The sequence below is a fragment of the Jaculus jaculus genome, chromosome 23, assembly GCF_020740685.1.
Source record: "Jaculus jaculus isolate mJacJac1 chromosome 23, mJacJac1.mat.Y.cur, whole genome shotgun sequence".
Taxonomy (NCBI): domain Eukaryota; kingdom Metazoa; phylum Chordata; class Mammalia; order Rodentia; family Dipodidae; genus Jaculus; species Jaculus jaculus.
In genome coordinates, this window is record NC_059124.1 from 1,309,531 (window position 1) to 1,329,674 (window position 20,144).

A 20,144-nucleotide genomic window follows, 5' to 3' on the forward strand; every position below is an offset into this window, starting at 1 on the left:
GGGCAACGGAATTACCATGGTTTATTTTCTATAATAATGGAAGTTATCAATAAAAAAAAAAAAGAATTCAGAGCTGGGCATGGGGGTCCACACTTTTAATCTCAGCACTTTGGAGGCAAAGATAGAATGATTGCCATGAATTTGAGGCCATCCTGAGACTACATAGTCAACTCTCAGCCTGTGCTAGAGTGAAACCCTACCTTGAAAAAACAAGAACTCAGATTGCTTGGCATACAGTCTGTAAAGCCTCTGAGCTGTCAGCGCTCAGGACTCAGGCTTTAGAAGTTATTCCCCTGAGTCCATGTTGGCATGAATGAAATTTCTGATTCTGCATTCTATCTCTGGTACCATCTCTGTGCGTCACGGTTTCCTGTAATAGTACAGCCATTGTGGAAATCAGTGTGTAGGTTCCTGGGCAGATGAAAGTAGTTTTACAATATGACCCAGCTATTCCACTCCTTCATACATAGTATAAGGATTCATTACTATTGCAATATTTACTCATCCTTGTTTACTGTTACTCTGTTCACAATATCTAGGAAATGGAACCAGCCTAGGTGCCCATCAACTGATGCATGGATAATGAAGATGTGGCACATTTACACAATGGAGTTTTGTTTGAATGGAAAGAAAAAAATGACATCATGAAAATTTCAGGAAATGGATGAATCTAGAAATATTATACTTTGTTAGGTAGTTCAGGCTCAGTAAGTCAAATACTACACGTACTCTCTCACATAGCTCCAAATGCTTCCATGTGTAATTAAGTCGAGGAAAAGTTGAAAGTAGTGGCTAGGAATCTACAGAGAGCCCTGACGGAGGGAGGGTATAGTAGATGTGTAGAGTTGCTGAATAACTGGGCGGGGGGGGGGGGTCAGTGGAAGTGATGGAGAAGGGGGAATGAGAGAGAATTAATCAAAATGGACAATGTTGCCGGCATTTGGAGGAGCACACCTGTTACTCCCAGCACTTGGGAGGCCAATGTAAGACGACTGCTGTGTGTTCAAGGCCAGCCTGAGACTACATAATGAGCTCCACATAGTCCTAGGCTAGAGAAAGACCCTACCTTGAAAAGCAAACAAAAATAGGACAGGAGAGCCGGGTGTGGTGGGGCACGCCTTTAGTCCCAGCACTCAGGAGGCAGAGATAGGAGGATTGCCAAGAGTTCGAGGCCACCCTGAGAGTACATAGTGAATTCCAGGTCATCCTGGGCTAGAGTGAGACCCTACCTCGAAAAACCAGAAAAAAAAAAGACGGGAAAATTGAAGATGTTATGAATAAGCCATTTGGAAACGTAGTTTTCACTAGGTAATACGTTTAGAAAGAGTCTAGGCAGAAGTATGCTGTGGGGGTAGATAATGCTGTGGCCAGAGGCCATAGACTGTTACAAGGAAATTGGAGTGGCAGGGTGGGAAACCTTTACAGCAAGTTGTTGCTCAAGGAGAGTTGTTGCCCCCTAGAACAACATAGGCGACTGCCAAGGCTCTTGGTTGTCCACCAGAACTAGATAGAAAGAGCCTACTGCTAAACACTCCACATGCTGGATCTGAAGGTCACTAAGAAATCAAGCTGGAGATGATCTGGAAGCCCCCTCCCCATTGAAGAACTGTCTGGATGCTGGAATTGCACAGCCTGTTGGGGGGGAGAAGCCATCAACGACCTTAACCAGCAGTGGCCCCTGCAAGCTGTATGGCTGGCCACTCGGACTAAATATCCTAACTGGTACAATAGGAGCATGTTTGTGTACAGAGAAATCACCTGCTCTCTGGACTCGAGGTCCACTCCATGGGAGGGAATTCCCGCCTGGTATGGAAAACCTAATCAGAAAGCCTATGGTGCCAGGCGTGGTGGCTCATGTCTTTAATCCCAGCACTCTGGAGCAAAGAGGTAGGAGGAGCGCTGTGAGTTTGAGGCCAGCCTGAGACAACATAGTGAATTCCAAGTCAGCCTGGGCTAGAGTGAAACCCTACTTCGAAAAACCAAGCTTATGGCTTGAAAGGTAATGGGTAATGACTGTTGCCTGGCTAAGTGGGTATATTATGTCAATATATTAATAATACTCTCACTTTTGGCTAGAGTTGCTTCTCAGATGGCAGTGACCATTTGAGAGACTCGGGACTCAACAAATGCTGAGAGGAAATTAGAGCTGTGTATTCACTGAGATACCTCTATCACACCCTCCAAGGCTCAGGGACCCTTGTGGAAGAGTTGGCAAAACAATGTAACAGCCAAAGGAAGAGGGTGTACTTTGCCATATTGTCTCCCAGACACAAAGTGGCTTTGGTATAGTGACCTCACAGTGGCGGATGCTGTCTGCACAAGACCTGCATGCTAGGAAGACAAAAGACGATGACATCAGAATGGAAGAGAGACTAGCTGGAAAGGAGAAGGGGTTCCGTGGAGAGAGGAGTTAGGAGGGAAAGGGGATGGTAGGAGGGATGATGGTTATGTTTTGTTATATATATGGATGTTGTCAATAAAATTGAAAAATGAGCCAGTTGTGGTTAAAATAATGAGCCAGGTGTGGTGGCACATACCTTTAACCCCAATACTCTGGAGGCAAAGGTAGGAGGATCGCTGTGAATTGGAGACCATTACCAACAAAAATAAATGAAAAAGAACTCTAAAAAGCAGTGTAATTTACATGCCAATTGAAAAGTGAATGTCATGTTTTGTTACATCAATATTTATATGTATGAAGCCGGGCATGGTGGCACACACTTTTAATCCCAGCACTCGGGAGGCAGAGGTCGGAGGATCGCCGAGAATTCGAGGCCATCCTGAAACTACATAGTGAATTCCAGGTCAGCCTGAAATAGAGTGAGACCCTACCTTGAAAAACAAAACAAAACAAAACAGAAAAAAATTCACACGTATGATATACAAACAAGAGGGTTATTGATTAGTTTGCATTGCAAATATTTTTTCTAGTAGCTGTTTACAAATGTTGGAAATAATACCATTACTTCTTTTAGCAAGAAAACCTTACACTTGAACTTGAGTAAAATGAAAACCTACCTGTAACATTACAGACAAGTGATTTTGCAAAGGAAAAATCTTTTGAATCTCTGTGAATAGAGGGGGAGGATCTGAGAAATCGATTTGCCTTTCTTCTTACCTAAGTTTTACTGCTGGTCACCTCTTCATAGCCTGTAAAAGCGTGACTGCCTCATCCTACTGACTTTCTCCATAGTCTGTTAGCTGCCTTTTGTTGTGAGGGCCCAGAGCAAGATGCATGAAGGATTCCCTTGGGGAATGCAAGTAGGAAAATGATAATTAGGAGAGCAGATGTTTAATGTCCTGGTTCCCATTATTGTAAGGCTGAGCAATGGGAGTCATGTGTCCTCTTATATTTGTGTCTACGGTTTTTTTTAGGTAGGGTCTCACTCTAGCCCAGGCTGACCTGGAATTCACTCTGTAGTCTCAGGGTGGCCTCGAACTTGTGGCAATGCTCATACCTCTGCCTCCTGAGTGCTGGGATTAAAGGTGTGCATCACAGCGCCCTGCTTATGTTTTTAATATGTATGGTTCTCTGAGACGTGGAATCAGGCCAAAGGGCTGTCTTGTCCAGGCACAACTGGGGCACTGATTTCTTCTAGTCGGTCGGTGACAGCTAAACATAGTCTAACAGGAGTCATTTCACTCATGTACATAGTCTCACTATTGAAAGATGGTTCTAGCCAGGTTAGCCCTTCACTGGTATCTTTCTATACTAGGCCTCATTTTCCCCATGCTGGGGGTTGTATCCAGACCCTTTTATTTTCAGGATAGGGTAGGGTCTCACTCTAGTCTCAGGCTGGTCTTGAACTCACAGTAATCCTCCTACCTCTGCCTCCTGAGTGCTGAGATTAAAGGCGTGCGCCACTACGCCAGGCCCCAGATCCTTTTGTAGGTAAGTGATCTACCACTGAGTCATATCTCCAGTTCTCTTTCTACTTTTTAAAAGAGTTGGGCTGGAGAGATGGCTTAGCGGTTAAGCGCTTGCCTGTGAAGCCTAAGGGCCCCGGTTCGAGGGTCAGTTCCCCAGGACCCACGTTAGCCAGATGCACAAGGGGGCGCACGCGTCTGGAGTTTGTTTGCAGTGGCTGGAAGCCCTGGTGTGCCCATTCTGTCTCTCTCTCTCTCTCTTTCTCTACCTGCCTCTTTCTCTCTCTGTCACTCTCAAATAAATAAATAAAAATGAACAAAAAAATTGTTTAAAACTATTTTATTTATTAGAGATAAATATGAGAGAGACCCAGAAACAGAGAAAGAAGCAGAATGTGGGCATGCCAGGGCCTCTTGCCACTGTAAAAATCTCCAGATGCATGTGTCTCTTTGCACATATGGCTTTAGGTGGGTACTAGAACTGAACCTGGGCCAGCAGTCTTGCAAACAAGTATCTTTATCCACGCAGCCATCTTTCCAGCCCTATTTTGTGACAGGCTTCACTAAGTTTTCCATGCTGGCCTTGACCTCCCTCAGCAGCTCAGGCGGAGCTTTGGATTCTTGTCTCCTCAGTAGCTGGGATCACAGGCCTTTGCTACCTGGTCCAGCCTTGACAGGCTTCACATTCACGTTTTTTCAAAAATTGTGTTAAGTTTAAAAATTTTTTGTGTGGCCAGGCATGGTGGCGCAAGCCTTTAATCCCAGCACTTGGGAGGTAAAGGTAGAAGGATCGCTGTGAATTGGAGGCCACCCTGAGACTACAGATTGAATTCCAGGTCAGCCTGGGCTTGAAAAACCCCACCAGATAAAAATTTTTTGAGGACTGGAGAGATGGCTCAGTGGTTAAGGTTCTTTGCCTTACAACCCTAGTTTGATTGCCCAGTACCCATGTAAAACCAGATGTACAAAGTGGCGCATGCATCTGGAGTTTGTTTGCAGGGGTTAGAGGCCCTGGCACACCCATTCTCTCTGTTGGACCTGGAGGCACATACTTTTAATCCCAGAACTTGGGAGGCACAGGTAGCAGGATTGCTGTGAGTCTGAGGCCACTTTGAGAGTACATAGAAAATTCCAGGTCTGCCTGGGCTAGAGTGAGACCCTACCTTGAAACCACCCCTCTCAGAAAAAAAAAAAATTTTTTTTATGAGGTACATTTTCATGAGTGGTTGATATGTGAAGACCATAGTCTTCGAAGCTCATCGAGTTTCTTGGCAGAATTTAGTTCCTCATCTCTGTGACGGAGGGCTTTGGTGCTTTTGCCAGTTGTGTTCTCAGATCAGTTGAACACACAGACTTCCTGTAGTCACTTTGCCATGGGACTGCTGTATTTATTAAGCTAGTTGTTTTGGGAGCCTTCTCCTGGGGAGGCATGAACTAAAGTCTTCACCCCAGATAGGGTTCAGGTGACAGAACAAAACTACACAAAAACTAGTTTTGGTGAACCAATGGGTTTATTCGGGTTACTTACAGATTCGGATGAGGATTGCTTTGGTGACCCCATAACTGCTGCACCACCAAGAAGGCCCATCCCACCCTGGGGGACAGCCTCCCCACAGGCACTTCCTGGTTTGGGATTACCCCTGCAGGTTTTAGGTTGAGGCCGCACCAACAGAACATGGAGACGCCATTGAGAACCACTGTGAACCATTGAGAACTCGCATCTCATGTGGGCGATGGCCCAGTGGCAGCTGTGTCACTGGGAAGCCCACTTGGGGACCAGCGAGGACTCAGGGACCCTTCCTCTCTGGAGCACACTGCACCACCCAGGCAGCTCAGGGAGTCTGGAGCGCACCCCAGGACTTGCAGGCAGCTCAGATAGTCTCCTCTCAAACCACCATTTTTTTCTTCCCTTCGTCTAGCCTTAGGGTAGGATTTGCAACCTTTTTCCAGATTTGACTTTTTGATTCTCTGGAACTTCCTTACTGCCCCCATCCAGGAAGGAGGGTTTCAGCTTCTAATTAACATAACCTTGGTGTGATTGTGTGACCTTTAAGTCTCAGGTCTCCCCAACTTGACTCCTGAGTCAGAGCCTCCTCCTCATTCTCCCTTCTGGAGAAGACACTGCAATTCAGCGGGTTCTACACAGCACCAGCTAAAATCTCAGGTAAGGTCCATTTATTTAATTAATTGATGAATTCATTTATTTGTTAAGATAGGGTCTCTACCTCACTCTAGCCCTGGCTGACCTGGAACTCATTCTGTAGTCCCAGCCTGGCCTTGAACTCACAGGATCCGCCTACCTCCACTGGTGCTGGGATTAAAGGCCATGCTTAGCCTTTTTTTTTTTTTTCTTCATGAGAGCCCTTTTCTTTTGCCAGATAAAGTTGGGTTTACCCAAGATAATGTTTCTTTTTGATGTACTAAAAAGCAATTTAAGATCTTAATTTTCCTGGACCCATACTCTATTCCCTATGAGCCAATCACAGATTCTGTCCACCTTCAAGGGACAAGGATTATACAGAACTTGAAGGTATGGGTGAGGTGTCCTGGGAATCATCTTAGAGTTCTGGCTACTCAGGGCCCAGGTTCCCAGTAAGCATAAGGCCCTGAGTTCAATCCATTGTAGTGAAAAATAAAGGCGGGGTACATATATAGCATGTTTGAGGCCCTATGTTCAATCCCAGCACTGAAATACATATGTGTATATACAGATCTGGCTATTGCTAGGGGTATAGGTCATTTGGCAGAGTGCGGCTCATCTCTCATGCATGAAGCCCTGAACCCATTTCTTAGCAACTCATGGAATAGGGCATAAACATAGATGCCTATATTCCCAGCACTTGGTCGGTGGAGGCAGGAGGGTCAGAAGTTCAAGATCATTCTTAGCTTCTTAGTGACTTGGGGCCAGCGTGGGACACATGAGACTCTGTGTTTAAAATGGGATAATTTTCCATAGATTAGTGCTGCTCTCAGCTTTGGTAAGAACAGAGACTCATAACCACTCATGTTATGGGAAACTGAGTCAAACTATGGCACCAGCGATAAGAGTGGATAATTAGAAAATTTATTCCTGTCGGCATGGATTTAGGGAATAACTTTCAAAGCCTCAGCTCAGGGGTTTTGTAGACTGTGTAGCAGGCAGTTTGACATCATCTTGAATTCATTATCCTGTTTATTGGTAGGTTACAAGGTTCTAAGGTTACATGATTTGGGGGGCACGAACAGAAAATTCCTTAGCAGAAAGTCAGTGATAAGAAAGTACAGTGTAGAACAGAAAGCTGTTTGTTCAGGGTGTTTGTGGCTGCGGCTGCATCACCAGATAACACAGCAGCAGGCCGCAGCCGCAGAGATAGGGAGGAGACCCAGGGCCCTGCCGTCTCCCTGGTGAAGCTCGTGCAACAGAAACTGTGTTTGGAGGATCATCTGGGCCTGGATTGTTCAGTTTCTTCCCAGTGCTGAGAATAAGTGACTGGGGAGTGCTCAGCCCTGAAACCTTTCTAGCTGTCCCTCCCTCGCCACCCAAGGTCCAGTGAACTTCGGGGAAATGTGGAGCGGGAAGAAGTCAGCAGCCGGAGGGAAGGGTGGAGCGCTGTGGAGGGCCGTCCTGGGGCCTGACGTGGCTGCCGCGCTCCCGGGACTCCCAGCAGTTGACTGTCTTCTCTGCACAAGATGGGTCCTAGCCAACATTTTGTTGTTGAGGGGCGAAAGGTTCTATCCACGTCCTTACAGGGAGCTGGCAGTGGGTGGGGGGAAGGGATTAGCAGGCCCCCTAGCATCTGGACAGCGACCCGAGGCTGGGGGCGGGGCTCCCGGGGATTTGGACGGTTAACGGCTCGCACCTGCGAGGCCCCGCCCCTTCCGGGTTAAGTCTGTTAAAAGCGGTTAGCTGGGCGGGGCTGGCGAGGCCCCGCCCCTTCCGGGTTAAGTCTGTTAAAAGCGGTTAGCTGGGAGGGGCTGGCGAGGCCCCGCCCCTTCCTGAGGATTTATAGTGGTGTCCGGCCTGTGCTCCTGTGAGCCTGTAAGTACCCTCATCAAACTCATTAGTTTTCTCTCTCTCACACACACAAAGTTGGGAAAAAGATACCCAACACGGGTGGGAGAGGCATAAGAGTAAATAAGGAGGGGGTGAGTATACTCAAAGTATGTTACAGGCATGTATGAAAATGTCCGTATCTATGCTAATAAACAAATTCTTATTTTTCTTTAACCTATTTCATCTTTTGTCTTCCTTTTTTTTAGTTTTTTGAAGTAGGGTCTCACTCTAGCCCAGGCTGACCTGGAATGCACTATGGAGTTTCTAGGTGGCCTTGAACTCACGGCAATCCTCGTACCTCTGTGCTGGGATTAAAGGCGTGCGCCACCATGGCCGGCTCATCTTTCTTTTTTTAAAATTTTTCTTAATTTTTAAAATTTTTTATTAGTTTTGTACTCATCAAATACAGTCAGTTTGGTACCATTATTAGGCTCATTGTGACCTACCCCCTCCCCTTGGCCCCTCCTTGTTGAGGTATATGGGTCATGCATTGTGGAGTTGGCCCACAGTTGTGGGTAGGATAAATGTCTCTGCATATCATGACCTAACATGTGACTCTGACATTCTTTCTGCCCCCTCTTCTGCAAAATTTCCCTGAGCCATGTTGGGTTCATTTTTGGTCTGCTTCAGTGATAAGGTGTTGGGAGCCGCTGAGTCTCTGACTGATTTGCTAGGAGTTGATTTTTCCCTGTGTTAATCTCCTTCACCCTTGTGCTGTACCCGGTTCAACAGGAAAACAGCACCCTTGCTTGTTTTGCCAAGTTTTCTTCGTTTTAGCTGGGGCCCTTTTGAGGTATGATGGGGTGGTCATCTTTCTTCTTGAAGAAAGGTCCTTGGCCCAAGCAGACCTGGAAAACTTACTCTGTAGCCCCAGGCTAACCAAGAACTCACCACTCTCCTTGTGCTGCTATCACAGGCGTGAATCCTAAGGAGCTGTTTCTTTTGTTTCTTTTCTTTTTTCTATTTTTAAAATTTTGTTGTAGTATATTTATTTATTTGCGAGAGAGAGAAAGAAAGAAAGAATGGGTGTGTGGGGGGGCTCCAGCCACTGCAAAGGAACTCCAGGTACATGTGCTCCCTTGTGTATGTGGTTCTGGGGAATCAAACCAGGGTCCTTTGGCTTTGCAAAGAAGCATTTTAACTGCTAAGCCATCTCTCCAGCCCTGGAGCTGTTTCTTCAAATTAAATTTCCCAGGTTTGCCTGCTTAGTATCCCAACCATTTTGTTATAGGAGGTTGAGATTGATTGCTTTCTTCTTTCTTTTCTTTTCCTTTTTTTTTTTTTTTTTTTTTTTTTTTATGTATTGTGCTAGCTCAGGCTGGCCTTGAACTCACAGTGAACCTACTACCCCTGCCTTCCTGAGTGCTGGGATAAACCATGTCTGCCATCACTTCCAGATAACTGTTTATTTGAGCCCAGTTATCACTATTTTAGAAGTGAGCTCAAGTGAGAGAACTGAGGAGTCACCACTTTGAAATAAAACTTTATTTTTACTTACTTATTTGAGAGAGAGAAAGAAAGAGGGAAAGAGAGGGGCCTCCAGCCACTGTAAATGAACTCCAGAGGTACATGTCCCCTTGTATATCTGGTTTACTTGGGTCCTGGGGAATCAAAGCTGGATCCTTTGGCTTTTCAGGCAAGCATGTTGGGAGCATATGATTAGTACTGCTGTCACAAATCACATACAAAAAGATGTTTTCTACGTATCCTGATTAATACAGTTCAATTATAATCGACATAAAAAAAAAAAGATGACTCCCATAGCCCTAGTACATGGCAGACTAAGGAAGGAGGATCACGAGGAGGAGACCAACCTCAGCTACATAGTGGGTTCCAGGACCAGACTTGGCCTAACAGTATGACTTTTCTCAAAACAAAACAAAAAATTAAAAAACAAACTAATGAATAAATTAATCTAGGACTCCAGATTTTTTTTTTTTTTTTTTGAGAATCTCTCAGCTTTTCTAATTTATTTCCTTCCTTTCTCCAGTCTCCTAGAGGGTTTTCCTAAAGTGCTATCACCAAACTGAGGAATCTCCAAATCAACAACAAAAAAAACCCAACAAAAACCTTTACCTTAGTGGGGGGGTGGAGGGGGAAGGCAACAACAACAAAACCTTCATAAAATGCAACTGGCAAAGCCACAGCGCCACCACCTCAGAACTTCTCCTTTGCAGGGCTGGCGTGAGCGGGGCGGGTGGGGCGTGGCCAAAGGCCCTCATTCAAATTAAAAAGCCCTGATATTTGCATAGGGAGTAGCCATGTCTCGCGGTGATTGGTCGCGTGGGAGGTGGGCGGGGATTTCCAGAGGCCCGCCCACCTCTATTTGCATAACGGCCCCGGCGCGTGCGAGCGGGGTTTGTGTTTTTTGAAACCCGCGGAGGTGGCGGCAGTGGCGGCGGCGGCGTGTGGAGCGCGCGCGCGAGCGAGACTTGGGGCGGCAGCGTCGAGGGACGGCTGCGCGTGGGGGGGACCGACTCCGTGGGGCAGGAACTTGGTTCCTAGACGCCCTTCGCCTCCCGCCCCGGCAGGTATAGGGGCCCCTGTTGTCAACCACGCTGTTTTTTTCTCTCTCGGAAAATTTTACTATGGTGTCTCGGAGGAGGTCAAGACGCGAGCGCATCATGGCGGCCGCGGGCGTGCAGTGTGCGCGTGCGCGCTGCCGGCGGGGCCGCGGGCGGGCCGCTGCATGGGAGCACGTGATCTCCGCGGCTGGGCGGGGCTGCGCGGGGCGGGGGCTGCGCAGGCGCAGCGGCGGCTCTCCAGATCTCATGTTCTCGTCGGGCGCCATTCGGGTTCTAGGTGTGATTTTTTTTCATCGTTCTTGAAGGCTTTATTTTTTCTGTTCCCGTCACCGTCAGCTCGCCTGGTGTTTTCTTTTCCTTCCCCCCTCCCCGAGGGCGCCCGTCTCGCCCCAGCCGTCGCACGTCGCTCTCCGTGGTGCCGGCCCCGCGTTCTGGATCTGCGTCCCCGCGAGGCTGTGCAGCGGCTCTCGGGCGGAGGTTCCCCGAGGTTCCGGGTTCTAATCCCGCTGTTGCCCGTCGCTGCCGGCTGCCGCGCGTTCCGCAGTCGGGCGCGCCGACGGTCGTTGCCTAGCGGCGTCGTCACGGGAAGTGCATGCACTCGAGCTGCATGGCTGTAAATAAATTTTAACCCCACTTCTGCCGGTTCTCATTGAGCGAAGGTGTTCGAGGAGATGCTTACAGAATAGAAACAAGTTTTTTTGTTTTTGTTTCTGCTTTTGGAAAATTTTTGCGCTACAGTGAAAGAATGTGTAAAGTAGTTAAAAGCGAAATCTCAGTTTCCTCAGGTATTATTTCTTTTTTTTTTTTTCCCTTGAATCTGATCTAAAGTCAATGATAGTTTAATTTTAATCAGTTTGTGCGCTGGGCATTTGTATGTTGTTTATTTTTAGTTCTTTTGCTCACTTGTCCATTATTGCTTCAGTTAGGTAATTTCTTTTTTTAAAAATTAACTCATTTTCTTAGCATGTTGTTTGGGTTATAAATAACCTATAATACATGGTAAATTTTTTTTCTGTCCAAGAATTCTACAAAGAATTCCAACTTGCACTGAGGCCTTTATGAAGAAATCAGGTGAATCAATTATTGACTTGAAATATGAATACTGTACTTGAGATTTTATATATATGTATGTATGTATGTATATACATAAATATATGTAATTTTTAGTTAAGTGTTTCTAGGATTTTTTTAAATTTTAGTTTAGTTTCTTAAAGAAGATGGTTTTCAATGTGCTCTGACCAAAATGTCATTGTCTCTAAATTTAAGTCATATAACACACTTGGGGGAATGTATATGAGATTTAATATGATTCTCCTGTTGTGCTAATTGTTACTAGGCTAAACACTTGTAAATGGTTTCATGAACTTCATTTGTGGTTCATGTATATTGTTGCTTTCTCTTTTGATTAAAATTTGGATCAGTCTTGCTGTCAAATGGAAAGTGGCTACTGTTTTATAATTCTGCGTTGTGTGGGTTATCTTTATCACCCCAGACTAATACCCTTTGTAAGCATGAACTACATGGAATTGAACGGAGCACTTTTGGTTGGTAGGTTTTTCAATTGATGTCACATGAGATAAAATGGAATGATTGGGAAGGTTTTCTTTTCTCCTCCCCAGAATCTTAATTTCACCAGATGTGATTCTTCTACCTCTGTTGTTGACACCTTCATGCTTCTGACATTGTTAGCCCCTTCACTCACACTTGCACACTATTACACTGGCCAGTAGATTCATCCTTACGCTTTCATTTGAATATGCAGATAATTGAATCTTGTGTTAATATTGGAGGTCAATAAGAAGTACAAGAAGAGCATACATAATATATAATTTAAATGTTGATAGAATAATTTTGCTGTCAGTTTCTTAGCAAAAATGTAACTATAAATTTATTATAAGAATGAATTGTCTGAATATCAGTGACTTATTCTTTCGTACTTTGTAAAAATACACATTTAGAAACTTTGAAAACTATGCCTCAAAATTTTGACACATGTAGCATATTAAGACTAGGTTTCCTTTTTTTTTTCAAGGAAGGGTCTCAAGGCTGACCTGATTCACTATGTAATCTCATGATGACCTCGAACTCAGGGCTGGGAGTGCTGGGATTAAAGGTGTGTACCATCACACCAGGCAAAGCTAGGTTTCTTTTTTCTTTTTTAAACTTTTTATTAACAACTTCCATGATTGTAAACAATATCCCATGGTAATGCCCTCCCTCCCTCCACTTTCCCCTTTGAAACTCCGTTCTCCACCATATTCCCTCCCCCTCTTAATCATTCTCTTAATTTTGATGTCATGATCTTTTCTTCCTATTATGATGGTCTTGTGTAGGTAGTGTCAGGTACTGTGAGGTCATGGATATATATCCGGGCCATTTTGTGTGTGGGGGGGTGGGGGGGGAGAAGCACGTTTTAAGGAGTCCAACCCTTTGGCTCTTAATTTTTTCTGCCATGTCTTTCGCAAGACTAGGTTTCTTAATGAACACTATTCAAGTTAATTGAAATCTTTATCATTTTGTAAATTTTATAAACTTTTAGTTTTGAGAAAACAGACTTGAATATTTTACCTGTAAATCGTCAAATTGTGTTTTTGTTTCAGTTTGGAGTAAATGTTTTTAAGTATTTAACATATTTATTTTTTTTGTTTTTCTGAGGTAAGAGTTTCACTGTAGTTCAGGGTGGCCTTGAATTCACAACAATCCTCTTACCTCTGCCTCCTGAGTGCTGTGATTAAAGGCGTGCATGCAAGCCTTTTTTTTTTTTTAAAGCGTGTGTGTGTGTGTGTGTGTGTGTGTGTGTGTGTGTGTACTCAGGCTAGGGCCTTTCCCTGGTGCAAATGAACACCAGGTGCTTGCATCACTTCTCTCTGTCCAGCCATATGGATGGTGTGGGAATTGAACCCAGGCAGCCAAGCTATGCAAGCAAGCGCCCCTAACTGCTGAACCATCTTCTTAACCCCTAAATATACTTTTAAATTTACTTATATTTTTATATATTGTATATAGATGGGTTGCTAATACACATTTTTTTTCCCTAGTTTTACTAGAATTTTATGCTGCTGGTGCATCTTTTATTACTCTGGTTCTTCCTCTCCCCCACTGGGGATCGAACCTAGGGCCATACGCATGTTCATGTATGTATGGTTGCTTTTGTATGTGTGCATGTGTGTGGAGGCCCGAGGTCTATGATGGGATATTTCTCAGTTACCTCTACCTCATTCTTGGTGACAGGATATCACTGATCCCAGAGTTTATGGATTTGGCTAGATTAGTCTCCCCAGTGAGTCCCAGAGAATTCTCTGCCTCCTGAGTGCTGGGGTTGCGGGTATTTGCCCCACATGGCATTTTACATTGGTCCTGGGGATCAGAACTCAAGTCTTTATGTTTGCAGGGTGAGCCCTTTATACCCTGAACTATCTTCTCCATTCCCATGCTTGCTTTTGTTGATCATCTCTTAGGTATTCGATTTGAGCATACAGTTCTGGTTCATCCCGTAGGGTTGTTTAACCTGGCGTCCAGTGATCTCTAGGGTTCTATAGATAAGCTTAAAGAGTTACACAGATTCCTTTTTGCTTTGTACAATTGCATTCTTTTTAAAAATTGGAACAAGGTTAAAGATTTTATTAGTTTTTCAAAGGAATATACTTTATTTACTTATTTATGCTATGCTGTTTATATGTTTTGCAGTACTAGGTATTGAACCTAGAGCCCTTTTCATAAGTAGGAAAGCCCCTTACGACACTGAGCTGTATGTGTGCCCAGTTCTACTTGGCAAGCAGGTGCTTTAAACTGCTGAGCCATCTTCCCAGGTCCTCTACTTTCTTTAAAAATGGTCTTAACACTTACTGGATAGTGTTATAGTGTTGTTGTGACAGTTAAATGAGATAACATAGAATACTCAGAAAAGCCTGGTGTGGTAGCATATGCCTTTAATCTCGGCATTTTTGGGAGGCAGAGGTAGGAAGATCACTGTGAGTTTGAGGCCAGCCTGAGACTAAATAGTAACAATTAAGCCTGGGTTAGGCTAGAGGGAGACCCTATCTCAAAAAAAAAAAAAGAAAGAAAGAAAAACAGAATATTCAGCATTTATGCTTGACGTGTTTTTCTAGCTTAAGTCAATTACGATGCAACTATGTAGAAACAACCCTGCAATGCAGTTACATTTAAGGAAAATCATATTCTTGGCTTCTAGAGCTAGTATTCATAAAATAATTTAGAAAAATAGAGTTGATAATAAATACCACTACAGAATCTAAGTATTGAGAAAGTAGTTGAGTTGACTTGCAAGTTTTGTAACAATCTGGTTTTAAGACTAAATCTTAAAAAAAAAATAAACAAATGGGTCTTTAAGGGAGAAAAATCCATTTAAGCTTACTAAAGTTATTAAATTTACAGTAAACTTTATCATGGTAGAAAAGCAGCTGCTTTTTCAACATTAATTATATCTAGAAGGTTTTACATATTTCTTCAAGCAGTCTTTTTTGTCAAAGCTAAGAATGAAGTCATTTATTTTATTTTTATTTATTTGAGAGAGACAGAGTCATACAGAAGGAGAGAGAGAATGGGCACGCCAGGGCATCCAGCCACTGCAAATGAACTCCAGACACATGCACCATCATGTGCATCTGGCTTATGTGGGCCTTGGAGAATCGAACCTATGTCCTTTGGCTTTGCAAGTAAGTGCCTTAACCTGTAAGCCATCTCTCTAGCACTGAAGTCATTTATTTTGAAGACCAGAGCCATACTAGATCCATACCTCTTCTTTACTTTTTTTAAAATCTCAAGAGTGCAAAGTTCTCCTCTTCCCCATGTCACTTTCCCTCTAGTTTTAGAGTTTACTGGACAAGTTTGGCATGATAGCCAGCAGGCTTGGCAACCAGGGGGCTAAGTTAGAAGGATCCATGAGCCCAATAGTTAGTTCTGTGTGAAGCCTAGGCAACAGTGATACTCTTAAAATGAGAGTTCCCTTCCTCCTTCCCTCCCTCCCTCTGTCTTCCTTCCTTCCTCCCTCCCTCCCTCCCTCCCTCCCTCCCTCCCTCCCTCCCTCTCTCCCTCCCTCTCTTTTGGAGATGGTCTCATGCATGCTACAGTCCAGATGGATGTTTTCACAGTTCAGGCCTCACTGAAGCCTGCCATTTGCCTGTCATGCTGGGTGTTACTATACCTATTGTCTAAAAAATAATGATTGAGGCAAAAAAAAAATTGTCTTGTTCTTTTCTATAGATTTCCTAGTAACTAAACTCTTTAGACTTCTAACAGATTTAGCCATATAGGGAGATCTACTGATTTTCTAGTTGCGTTTTGTTGCTGCTGTTTTTGAAACAGGGTCTCATCTCATGTAGGGGAGGATGGAGGAGGATGAATTTGAACTCCTGATCTCCTGCCTCCAGTTCCATGCCAGGGATTCCAGGCATATGTTACCCAGGCCTAGTACTAATTCTACATCTACTTGCTATTTTATTTGATCACTTACTGTTTTAAATAGGTCTAATTAGGTATTAATTTCAGAACTAACTGTGTCCTGTTATCTTATAAAATATTACATTTTATATGGATAGAGGATCAGAAAACAAAAGCAATCTGAATTGTCTAAACAGATTCTCATCTGCAGTGCTTATACTATAGTAGGGTATTACAGTTCTCAGATTCTCTCATGTCAGTTCCTGTCCTCTTAAGAACAGATATTGTTTATTCCCTTTAAAAAATAATTTTATTTATTTATTTGAGAGAGAGAGAGAGAGACACAGAGAGTGAGTATGGGCATACCAGGGCCTCTTGCCACTGCTGGTGAACTCCAGACACATGCATCATTTTGTGCATCTGGCTTTACGTGGGTATTGGGGAATTGAACCCAGGTTGTCAGGCTTTGTAAGCAAGTGCTTTTAACTGCTGAGCCAACCCTTTATTTCCTTTCAAGCTTGGACTCTAACTTATAGAAGAGGTGCTAAGTTTATTTCCTGTGGAGACTTACTGTGTATCATTTCTACATGTGAAATATCATACCTAAATATGACAAACGCATTTATTTTCAGATGTTATATTTTTGTTTATTTATTTGAGAAGGAGAGAATGGGTGCACCAGGGCCTGTAGCTACTGCAAATGAACTCCAGATGCATGCGCCACCTTGTGCATCTGGCTTATGTGGGTACTGTGGAATTGAACCTGGGTCCTTAGGCTTCACAAGCAAGCACCTTAATCACTAAGCCATCTCTCACAGCCCCAGGTTTGTTTTTAAATGCTGCATTGTTGTTGTCATAATTACAAATTTGATTTATCCAGTTTTATACTGGTGGAAAGGAAAACAGATCCTTATTGAATCTGTGTAAGCTGACTTACTAAAAATAAAAATAAGAATGAGCTGGGCATGGTGATACACTTGTTTAGTTTAGCACTTGAGAGGAGGAGCACCTAAGTTCAAGGCCAGGCTAGGGTACAGAGTGAGTTTTAAATAGTTCTGGGTTAGAGTAAGACCCTGCCTTGAAAAACAAAAAACAAGAGAATGGGTTATGGATGTTTTATGTAATACTTAACATTGTTCTGAGTAATACTTGTCCACAAAACTATTCTTAAAATGTTTGTGATAGTTACTCATGTATTGCCTATGTGATCATTATATTTCTCTTTGAGCCATTTAAAACAAGCATAATTCATTTAGTACTAAGTAACTCTTGATTATTGATTTTGGGTTAAGTAAAGTACTTTCACAAAACTGGCTGCTCTGTATTAATAGAATCAAAAAAAAATCCTGATCTATTCCTTTGATACAGTTCTGGCAAATTGATTCATGATGGTAATACCAACCTTATATCAAGATGCCTGTATCCATGTAATAGTAGTAGTCCAGATGGTTTGATACAGTTGTTTTGTGTGTGTGCATGTACGTATGCACTTGTTCTTGTAATATGCTGTGCATCAAACCTAGGGCTTTACACATGCTAGGCAAGTAAGTATCCTACTACTGCACTACATCCCTGTCCAGTTTGATGTATCTTTTCATTTATTTATTGATTTATTTTCAGAGGCAGGGTCTTACTCTAGACCAGGCTGACTTGGAATGCACTCTGTAATCCCAAGGTTTGCCTTGAACTCACAGGCATGCACCACCACACCCAGCTGGGTGTAGAACTTTGCTGAGGATATTTTGGTATTTACAAGGTGCATTCCCCTCAGGTTCTGTAGCAACAAGGGTCTTGATTCACATTGTTTCCTTTGACTCATTGCTAGTCTGGTCTGTCTTGTATGCAGCAATCATGTGTAGAAGTCTGTTCACTATCACAGAAATTTTCTTTTCCCTTGGACCTTTGTTGTTCATATGGTATGTATTTTAATTGACTTCTTCTGTCTCCAGGGTGAGGGGGAGCTAGGTGTGATACTACATTCTCTAGTACCTTTTTGGGGAATGGCACGTTAAAGGTTTTTTTTTTAAAGTCTATTTGCAATAGAAAAAATTCCATATTTTTATGCTGGATTGATAGTTTGGCTGGGTATAGAATTCTAAGTTGAAAACAGTTTTCTTCAGTTTTTTTTTGTTTATTTGTTGTGCAGTGTAAGATTATACCTAAGACTGCTAATATGCTAAGCAAGTATTCCACTACTGAGCTCTGGCACGTTTTCTTCTCTCTCTCTTTTTATTTTTTCGAGGAGGGAGGGGTCAATATTTGTGGGAGGGTCTCACTATAGCCAAGGCTGACCTGGAACTCACTTTGTGGCTGGCTACAAACTCATGGCAATCCTCCAACCTTGACCTCCTTCCAAGTTCTGGGATTCAAGGTGTACCACCATACCTGGCTGTTGGAAAGTTTTCTTTAGTGATTTTTTTGGCCATATCTATCTTCTACTGTTTTTCATTCTACTTTGAATTTTTGTATAGATATTTCAACTGTATTTTTTCCCTTTATTTGTACTTCTTTTTTACACAAATATACTTCTTTAGTTTTATCATTCAATTTTTTTTCATTTCTTTAATTTCCATTTCTTCATTTTTGGCTTATAGTTTTTTATTCTCAACTCAAGAATGTAATATTTTTCTATGTATATTAGTGGTTTTTGAGGTATTCTTCCTGTATAACCTTGTCACTGTGTTTTTTTTTTAACTTGTCTATCTTCCATGTTAATGACTTCTTTCTCATTTAGCTTTCTTCTTGGTTAAAGGCATAACGTGATGTGGAAGAATAAAGTTAAAGGCTGAAGGGATGGCTTTGTGGGTAAAGCACTTGCCTACAAAGCAAAGGATGACTTAGGTTCGATTCCCTGGGACCCACATAAGCCAGATGCACAAGGTGGTGCATGCATCTGGTGTTCGTTTGCTGTGGCTGGAGGCTCTAATGCACCCATTTTCTATCTGCTCCTTACTCACTCTCATAAATAAATAAAAATTTAAAAAAAAGAATAAAGTTCATTGGAATATCTAAATTTAGTAGCTTTCAATTGCTCATGGGATGATCTGGATGATTTTTTTTTTTCTTTTGGTTTTTCAAGGTAAGGTTCTCACTCTAGCTCAGGCTGACCTGGGCCGGGAACTCACTCTTTTCTTAGGCTTGCCTTGAACTCGCAGTGATCCTCCTACCTCTGCCTCCAGAGTGGTGGGATTAAAGGCGTGCACCTGGCAAGTTAAGTACCAGCAAAGGCTTCAAAAGAGTATAGATTCTGGGTAGTGGACAGGGCCTAGAATTCCTTGCCTTTGCTTGAAATTGCCTGTAGAAGGCTGCTGCAGGAGAAGGGAATATGGAAGGAGGGGAACCTCAGTGAAGAGGGGCTCCAGTGCCAAGCTGCTGGGACTCCTCAGCATTCGCCTAGTGCCTGGGGCCTTGGTCTCCCCATCCTCATCTTTATCCCCCTCCCCCATAAAGCACTCGTCACCACCGCATCTTGCAATAGTGTTTTGAGAATTGCCAAATTTGTTGCCATTGGCTCTGCTTAATTTTTGTTTTACTGAAAGAAGTTTCTTTTCTCACTGTTGTAGAAGTTAAGCATTCAAAAGTACTTTTGCTAGGTTGTAGACACAGCTCAGTGGTAGAGTATTTGGCTAGCATACGCAGTGGTAGGGGTGTGAATCCCATTACCACAAAACAAAACCTTTCAAAAAACTACTAGCTGGGCGTGGTGGTGCACACCTTTAATCCCAGCACTTGGGAGGCAGAGGTAGGAGTTTGAGGCCAGCCTGAGACAACATAGTGAGTGGACATCCTGGACTACAGTGAGACCCTACTTTGAAATAAGCAAAAACTAAAATAAAACAAAACAGCTTTTACTGTATAATTAGTAGTAGCATTTGATGACATAAAATGAAATGAAGTGCGGTGTTTCTAGTTTGTTTGTTTGTTTGTTTGTTTTGTGAGGTAGGGCTTCCTGAGTGCTGGCATTAAAGGCTAGAGCCACCATGCCAGGCTCTAGTTTGTATCTTAATACCTTTCTCTCTGTGTGTGTTTTAAAGATGTACAATGTGATAATAGTTGGTTTTGAATATCCCAACTAAATCAATGAAACATTCTCTCATAACATAGTGAAAGTTTTACCTGAGGATTTGTGTTGTTACTCCTGCACATAAAAATTGAAGATAACACTTATACGTTACATGGTCATTATAATAATGAAATAAAAATTGAAACACAGGAGGTATTTATTTATTTGACAGAGAAAGAGGGAGAGAGAGAGTGAGAGAATGTGCATGCTAGGGCCTCTAGCCACTGCAAACAAACTTCAGATGTGTGTGTTCCCT

General features: G+C 43.1%; 1 protein-coding gene across 2 annotated transcripts in view; it reads left to right on the forward strand.

The window, feature by feature from the left end:
* Positions 1-10,299: 10,299 nt before the first annotated feature.
* LOC101604446 (activating transcription factor 7 interacting protein) overlaps positions 10,300-20,144 on the forward strand; it is a 138,561-nt gene continuing 128,716 nt past the window's right edge. Inside the window, exon 1 of one of the 2 annotated variants that reach the window (XM_045139816.1) lies at positions 10,300-10,431. The gene's annotated coding sequence lies outside the window, so the exon portion shown is untranslated. Of the gene's footprint in view, positions 10,432-10,875; positions 11,211-20,144 lie in introns of those variants that run through there. The other variant, XM_045139817.1, reaches the window with a different exon arrangement.